The following is an 8,748-nucleotide window of genomic DNA, read 5'->3' as shown; positions in this document are numbered from 1 at the left end:
TTGCACCACTGGCAAGGACATTGACTGGATCCCTATCCAAGTGAGGTGAAGAAAGCATTTTCCCAGCCTCTTTTCCCCATGTCCTCCACAAAATGCTGCCCATGTCAAACAGGCAGCAAAGCTATAGGTCTAGTCCTGAGATACCCTTAAGCAAGGGCAGCAGTTTAGTCCATTATGTATATATATATTTTTTAATTTTATCCACCAAATGAAGATAACGATTGATCAGCCCAGGCAGTAGCTTCTACCAGAGCTGGTAATTGGACTGGTAATAATCTCTGCAGCCACTGTTCCCAAGTCCAGCGCAACCCTGTAGGCACAGTAGAACAATCTCAAATCAACATGTTGATATAGTTGCATAAAGTTTATGCAGTGTGCCAGAAAGAGATGCTGATCATTTGTCCATTCTCAACCAGCTTTCACTGATGCCCAAGTCAATGTATTTTTCATGCAGGTTGTTCAAAGCAATGAGAACACAAAATAATTCTGCACCCTCTGGTGTGCCAGCACCATTTTGTGTCCAACTTGAGTAAATCAGTTCAGAGAGCCAAACTAGATCTTTGAAAGAAAAAAAAAATTGTGGGTGATTTTCTCTCTCTGAACATTTTCATTCTGCAGGTGTTGGTGCCAAAAGAAGAGGAATGGAAATATCTTTCTGGAGGTGCCAGTGGAGGCAGAACCATAGACGTGCTTACTAAGACTGCCTTAAGCTGTCACAAGACTGTCATCTCCAGGGACAGTAATTTCCAGCTGTAGGCAGTAGTCTTTTGAAAAAATAGTAATTCAGTCACTTGTGATTCTGTGACCATAACCTGAGGTTAATGGCTGACATTAAGTATGTCATGGTTAATGTCATAACGTAGCTGGCATTCAGTGTAAATGACAGCAATTTTAGGCAATGGGTGTTAGAGGCGAGTAAACATTTCAAGTCTAGGTCTCGATTAAGTTTCTTGTTTTGTAGCCTTGATAAGACACCCTCTCAGTTTTATTAATGAGTCTGATGGATATAAGTGCTAATGAAAATGGACAGGTAGGTAATGAGGGAGGTACAGTCAGAACACAGGATTAAAGTCAGGTACAATTAAAGTTCAGCTCCCTAGTCAAACACGGACTCCTGTGGGGCCTTGGGTAAATCGCTTATGCACAGCCTCTCTGTCTTTAAAGAGAAGATAATAATATTCATTATCTTCACACATATACCTTGAGAGTATGAGCAGTTTTGGTGGTGGCTTGTTGGCTTTTTTCCTTAAGTCTCAGAAGTACTCAGTAGATTATCAATACCCTGATTACAATACAGGGCAGAGCTGTAGCTAGGCAGATGCTGTGTTTGTTTCCTCACAGAGCTCTACTAATGCATTTCAGAGCTCCTTACCCCTTATCAGCTATGCTGTTCCACTCAAAGGTTAAGACAAGCTGCCAGGAAAATACCTGCTACCTATAGGAGTGATGCCACATCGTGAGACAATCAGCGCCGCTCTAATGCCATTCCCAGAGGAGCAGCCTTTAAGCACCGTGTCTCCACGAGTCACTTGAAAGATTGCAGACAATGGCAGCACAAATGTCAGCTATCCAGTCAGGGAGCAAGCAGAATGCCTGTCCTACCCAAAAGTTGTAAACCAGATCCACAAAGTGCAGACAAATTGCAGGGGAAGGAGCAGAGGGAGGAGCTAGCGAGAGGGACAGAAACCACAGCATCAAGCCATCTGGATTAAAATCAGATCGGTCATTCTAAATTGGTGCTTGAAAGCAGAGCAAATGAGCTACAGGAAGAAGGAAATCTGTGTGTTTGTATAGCTGTATCGCAGGGCATTAAGGAAGTGGTGTTTTACATTACAAGCAGGGGAAAACCTGTGCACAATCTATTAGCTCTGGCTGATATTATGAAGTTGTTATAAGAAGTCAGGTGTACTTTGGGATATCCCCATGCATGTGTACTGCTGACCAAGGTCTGCACTACAGCCTTTCCAGACCAGAGATGGCAGCTAGTAATTAAATCTTAATGGATATCTGCTGAGAAGAAAACACTGGTGACAGAGAGAAACTGAAGTTTAAAAGGATTGCTTCCCTGTAGAGGGGGAGTTTGGATCCAGGAAGAGTTACTACAGACAAAACAACGATGTGAAAGCCAAACATGAAAAAATAAAAAGCAGAAAGACAGGGAGGGAAATGAAGAAAGAAGAGATTAGTGTATCTGAAAAAGAGAATAGGTGACTTTCTTGGGGGAGCAGCCAAACAGAAGCAAACTCATGAACTGCAACAGCAGCTTAGGTTGTCACACAAAGTCACGCTGGGAGTATAAACAGGAGTTATCATTTGAGGTAAGCAGGAAGATTTTCTTGCTCTATTTAGCAGACAATAACTTGTTTACATCACCACATGCATCTGAGAAGTGAGTTGCAGGACAGCATGCTCACGCTGGCTAAAATTTGGGAAAAGGTAATCTGGAGCAAGGACAAATCTCAAGGATTGACATTAATCCCAGGGCTATACAGATTTTGTTCAGACTTCAAGGCTTAAAGCACACATGTTCTAGTGTCTGGACAATGTCTAGCCAGGGAGCTTAGCCAGATCTGTGACACACGGGTTATGTATACATACATACATGTGCCTTTAAACAACTGAGGCTGTGCTTCGTTTTGGTATGAAACAAAACTGCCTCCAGACCATGTTTCACTGTGTATCAAAGTCCGTCCAAAAAACAGGTGATGCTTTAATCCAGTTAGGCAACAATCCATTTCCCTTCTTTTGCAGCATTTCTCCACAAGTCATCTGGCTTCTGCTGAAAAAGCTGCCTGGTCATCTCTTAAAGGCAAAAGACATCATACACATAAAAGGCCCTTTTTTTAACTTACATCTGCAACACTGTTCAACTGGTGTGAAATTGCTGTATACTCAAGTGCTCGCACTCACTGTCTGTGAGAAGTGGTCTGGCACGGTTGGCAGCTCCAGGAACATGAGGAAAATGGGAGGGAAGATGCTGCTTAAAAGCACTTCACTCAACCGTGCCAATCTATGACCAGAAAAGGAGATTGAAGGAAAGTTTTATTCACAAGCATATACTCACTTGTGAGCAATGGAAAAATTGCACATATTTCATCTGTTATCTATTAGATCTTTATGATTAGATCTGGTTGAAATTACTTTGAAAGCTCTTGGAGAGGACACTGGTATACACTGCAGCCATGTAACCCACAATCCTTAGAAATCTGGATAAAAGTGTATTGAAATGACTTTCTCAAGGATGCGTATGGAATCTTGATTCATCTTCTTCTCTCAGATAGACCTGTACCAAAATAATCTCAGGTATGGCAAGCACTGGGGGATGCTGAGAAGGCAGAGATACTGAATGCCTTCTTTACTTCCGTCTTCAGTAAAAAGGCTCTCCCTCAGGTTTCCCACACACTGGAGGTTAGTGAGAGGGTCTGGGGAATGGGAGACTTCCCTTTAGTCAGGAAAGAGGACGTGCGTGAGCGCCTAGGCAGTACTAAGGTCCACAAGTCCATGGGACCTGATGGGGTGCATCCACGTGTGCTGAGGGAGCTGGCGGAGGTCATTGCCGAACCGCTCTCCATCATTTTTGAGAGGTCTTGGATAACAGGGGAGGTCCCTGAAGACTGGAGGATAGCCAATGTCACTCCAGTCTTCAAAAAGGGCAAGAAGGAAGATCCGGGTAATTATACGCCTGTCAGCCTCACCTCTGTCCCTGGAACAGTGATGGAACAGCTTGTGCTGGATACCATCTCCAGACAACTGGGAGAAAAGGAGGTTATCAGGAGTAGTCAGCATGGGTTCACCAAGGGGAGGCTGTGCTCGACTAGCCTGGTGGCCTTCTATGATGCTGTCACATGCTGGGTGGATGGGGGAAGAGCGATAGATGTAGTCTACCTTGATTTTAGAAAGGCATTTGATGCTGTCTCCCACGACATCCTTATAACAAAGCTGAGGAAGTGTGGGATAGATGAGTGGACAGTGAGGTGGGTTGAGAACTGGCTGACTGGCAGAGCGCAGAGGGTCGTCGTTGGTGGTGCAGAGTCTGGCTGGAGACCTGTAACCAGTGGTGTCCCCCAGGGGTCTGTGCTGGGTCTGGTCTTGTTCAACATCTTCATCAATGACCTTGATGAGGGGATAGTGGCCACCCTCAGCAAGTTTGCTGATGATATGAAGTTGGGAGGATTAGCTGACACGCCTGAAGGCTGTGCTGCCATTCAGCGAGACCTGGACAGGCTGGAGAGCTGGGCAGTAAGAAACTGGATGAGGTTCAACAAAAGCAAGTGTAGGGTCTGACACCTAGGGAGGAATAATTGCATACACCAATACAGGCTGGGGGATGAGCTGCTGGAGAGGAGCTCTGCAGAGAGGGACCTGGGTGTCCTGGTGGACGACAGGTTGGCCATGAGCCAGCAGTGTGCCCTCGTGGCCAAAAAGGCCAATGGCATTCTGTGATGCATTAAAAAGAGCGTGTCCAGCAGGTCGAGGGAGGTGATCCTCCCCCTCTACTCTGCCCTGGTAAGGCCTCATCTGCAGTACTGTGTCCAGTTCTGGGCTCCTCAGTACAAAAAAGACAGGGATCTCTTGGAAAGAGTCCAGCGGAGGGCCACAAAGATGGTGAAGGGCCTGGAGCATCTCCCCTATGAAGAAAGGCTAAGTGAACTGGGTCTGTTTAGCCTTGAGAAAAGACGACTGAGAGGGGACCTGATCCAGGTTTATAAATATCTGAGGTGTGGCGGCCATAGTGGTGAGGCCAGTCTCTTTTCAGTGGTACGTGGAGACAGGACGAGGGGAAACGGACATAAGCTGCAGCATAGGAAGTTTCGCACGAATGTGCGTAAGAACTTCTTCACGGTGAGGGTGACGGAGCACTGGAACAGGCTGCCCAGGGAGGTTGTGGAGTCTCCTTCTCTGGAGATATTCAAGTCTCGCCTGGACGCCTACCTGTGCGACCTGGTGTAGGGAACCTGCTTTGGCAGGGGGGTTGGTCTCGATGATCTCTGGAGGTCCCTTCCAACCCCTACAATTCTGTGATTCTGTGATTGCTGCTTTGTTCTTCACTTTATCTTCAGTTTAATTTAACATAACAAAGCTTGACCTGAAAACAGCGAGTGTTCCACCGTCGTTAATAGTGTTTAAATTTGCTTAGGGAAGAAATAGTTAGTGCCATATTTCAGACCAGTTTTGTGTGTTAAGGAGTGCTTTCTGGCTGGTAATGTCCAGAAACTGACATTTTGCTTAAAAGAACTTTACAAAAAATACATACTACTTTAAGAAACTGAAAGGTAAAATAACTTTTTTAAGCAGAACATAAAATCAGTTTGTAAAATTAAGTAGAGGAAAGCCGCTGCTTTTGAATCTGTTATCTTGTAAGATCTCTGAAGTTCCTCATGGTCTTACAGTCATCGTATCGTTGTGGCTTGATTCCCTCTGGAAACATGGTTTGTGCAGTCACACTGAGTATAAGTGTGCATGCATGCATTTGAATCCCCTGGCTCACCTCAACTGTGAAGAAGGGAAGAAATCTCACTGATAATTTTCTGCAAGTTTCACATAAACAGGCAGCAGAGGCCCATGGGACCACATACAAAACAAAAGCTGAGCTACCAGACAGAAGGAAACCTATACTGTGGGATAACTGCAGTTAAGATCCTAGACAGAGCTCACAAATATTAAAAGATACAAACCCATTAACATTAGTTGTCAAAAAGTCCATCATTCTCAGAATAATTTGTTAAAAGTCACACTAGCTCCAGAAACAGACAAATAGTCCTAATGCTGTCTGAGCATTCTCCGGTTCCCTTCCCTTTGCAGTTTGGAGTATTGCCAGAAAAAAATAATGAAGAGCAAATGGCAACATAAGGACTTCAAGCTGCTGTCACATTGATGTTTTTGTGATAATGAAACAAGGCCTTCCCAAACATAGGCAAAAATTTTACTTTTCCTTTCCCCTAAATGCAATAGAACAGTATATGGTAAGAGTACGTGCAAACTTGGGAATCATAGGGAAGAGCACAAAATTCTGGGAAGTGCTAGTCAAATTACCTTGTTAGGAAAAATCATACCAGATAGACATATCCATTGACATGAGTCATAACCACTGCCATCTGTAAGATGGCAGACTAGAATCATATCCTCAGCCATCTGTAAGACAAAAACAAGCCATTTTTCCTCAATCAAGTGGAGATTATCCTCTCTCAGTTGATGATGACCTGCTGACCTAGACCCCAATGTCTCAGAACAAGTAAATTAGGATAGTTTATGCTGTCAGTTATGCCTATTTCCTTATCAGCCTAAAATATGATATTTAATCAAGCTTCCACGCTCCTGTCTGAAATAATCACTCCAAGTAGCAACATTCAGACCTAACCAGCTTCCCTCCCTCCTATGCTGGGATGAAGGCAACTTAATGCTTTAAACTCTCTAACAGAACATCTCTAACCAGAATAAGCTCTCCTCTACCTCAGAGCCTCATTAAACTCTCCTGGATGTGGGATCCATGTAAGATGAGATTCACAACCTCTAGGAACCTTGAAGATCAACTCTGTAGACATTTCCAAATTACAGCATCCAGACAACAGGAAGAATTCAAGCAGAACCTCTAAGGAGTGAGCCCAGAGGAGCAGCTTCTTTCAAGGTCTGGAGGCCTGTAGGTACAGCCAGAGCAGTGCTTAGGAAGAAGACAAACGTCTGCCACCTGTGACAACTGCTAGCCATATGGTGCTGAAGATAAAATGATGGCTTTTGCATCTAAAACTTTAGGTCCAGGCTTATACAGACATGTAATGCTTGCAAACTCTGTGGGTGCGTGAAAATTTCTGTGGATGTGCACACAAATCCTACAAAGGGTTGTATTTGACCTCCTTCAATTCTAGAACCATGTTAACCTTTATTTGGTAAAAGAAAAACAAGATGAACCCTCTTTTATGCACATGCCCAACAAAAATGCTGACAGCAGCTGTAAGCAGGTAGTGACACAAAAATGTCAAATACACGGAAAAGGGTGAAAGTAAGGTTTTTACTCTGACATTTTGCAGTTGTTTTACAGACCACCTTCACTTGTCTCTGGACACAAGTCCAGTGCACAGCCTGCAGGCTGAAATACTAGGAGATACAACTGAGCTAGGACTCTCCTGAAATTACATTGTTTTTCTATCAGGTACAGCATCCAGTTTTCATAACATCAAATGGTTTCAGAAAGGGAATGCACATTCTCCTGTTGCAAATTCTGTCAAGATTACCTCCCCCTGAAGATCAATTTCATAGCTATTGTTATACTACAAAGAAGATCCCTCCTATCTGATACCCTAATAAAAAAAAACAGAGGCACTATAAATCAAAGATATCCAAGCTTTTCAACTGGTGACAATTTAATTGCTGGAATATGAATCCTTCTCCTTTTCTATAAAACTGGTGAATTTGGGGGTGAACAAATTCCTCTTATTCCCTTCCCCCCTATACACACACACACACACACACATATCTCCGGGGGGGAAATAAATAAATAAGCCTGAATTTCGTGAAGCATCTGAGTTATGCTGGAGAGTGTCTGACTCCATGCAAGCAGGCAAACACAGTATGGTGCCTACTTCCCAGCAATGTTCAACCTAATTAGATGGAAACCCAAAAGTTCTGAAATATAAGGAGAGCTACTTGTCAAATCCCATAACAGGGGAATTTCTTTCTAGGTTTTCACAAAGTAGCATCACTCTGGCACACCATGAAACCAGTGAATTAGGGTCTCCATAAAGTATGGGAAGAAGAGCTGAAATGGTTTGGAAGGCTCAGCACAGCATGCAAAGATGTTTCAGTACATCAGAGGCTGTACACAGAGTTTTTGAGGGGTTTGGGAGATTTGCCTTTAGTAGACTGCAATTTGGAAGAACCAGAGATGTGGAGAGCCCATAAAAGAACAGATATTTTTGCAGCCTTATCAAATTACAAGCCCTACCTAAATCTCTGAAGAGCTGCCATGGACAGTTTTGCTGCAGATATTTCCCATAATTGTCAGAAGATGAGGGGAAGCTATAGATAAATAAAATACTAAGCACTGTGTTAAACACTTTCTTTGTTTTGCTTTGCTCTACAAAGTCATAATTATATTGTTAGAATTAGCATTTTTTCAATTAGACACTGACAGAAGTCAAAAGCTGGCTCCCAGCTGTGCCTGCGTGGTCACAGGGACACGTTCTACCTGCTAACCGTGGGGGAGCAGCACGTGTGTGAGCTTAGAAATGAGCTGCAATCACTCTGCAGCCTGCTTCCCCTGGTCTGACATCCCTGAGACAATATCCACAATGCAGCAGAGTTACCCTGAGCCTGGCAGGACGTGTCAGTGAGATGGATGGAGGCTATCTTGGCTTGGGTGAAAAGTCCATGAGTGATGGCAGAAGGAGAGTTTAATGTGAGCTCTTACCCTGAATGCTGATAACAGTTGTAACACTCCTTTTTACTATTTTCTTTGTCATAAAGCCCTCATAGCTCTTTGGGTTCACTGTCCCAGCCCTGAGGATTTTTCTTCTGTGCAGGCATGGACTATTACTGGCTGACTGCAGCCACAGCTTTAATGCCGACTTTTGCAAATGCAGGAAGAGCTCACAGCTCTGCATATCTGATGTTCGTGGGGATTTAGGTAGTTTTCCAACCCTCTAGGCACAAACATATCTTCCTTTTTCCTTCTAGCTGAATGATTTTGATATCTTCTTCCTTGACTTTGGAGTAGATAATCTCTTTTTTCTTTTTTTTCCTTTTTTTTTTTTT

The sequence above is a fragment of the Meleagris gallopavo genome, chromosome 3 (assembly GCF_905368555.1).
Source record: "Meleagris gallopavo chromosome 3, MGAL_WU_HG_1.1, whole genome shotgun sequence".
Taxonomy (NCBI): Eukaryota; Metazoa; Chordata; class Aves; order Galliformes; family Phasianidae; genus Meleagris; species Meleagris gallopavo.
The sequence above is the reverse complement of the archived record's forward strand: the minus strand, read 5'-3'. Positions refer to the sequence as shown.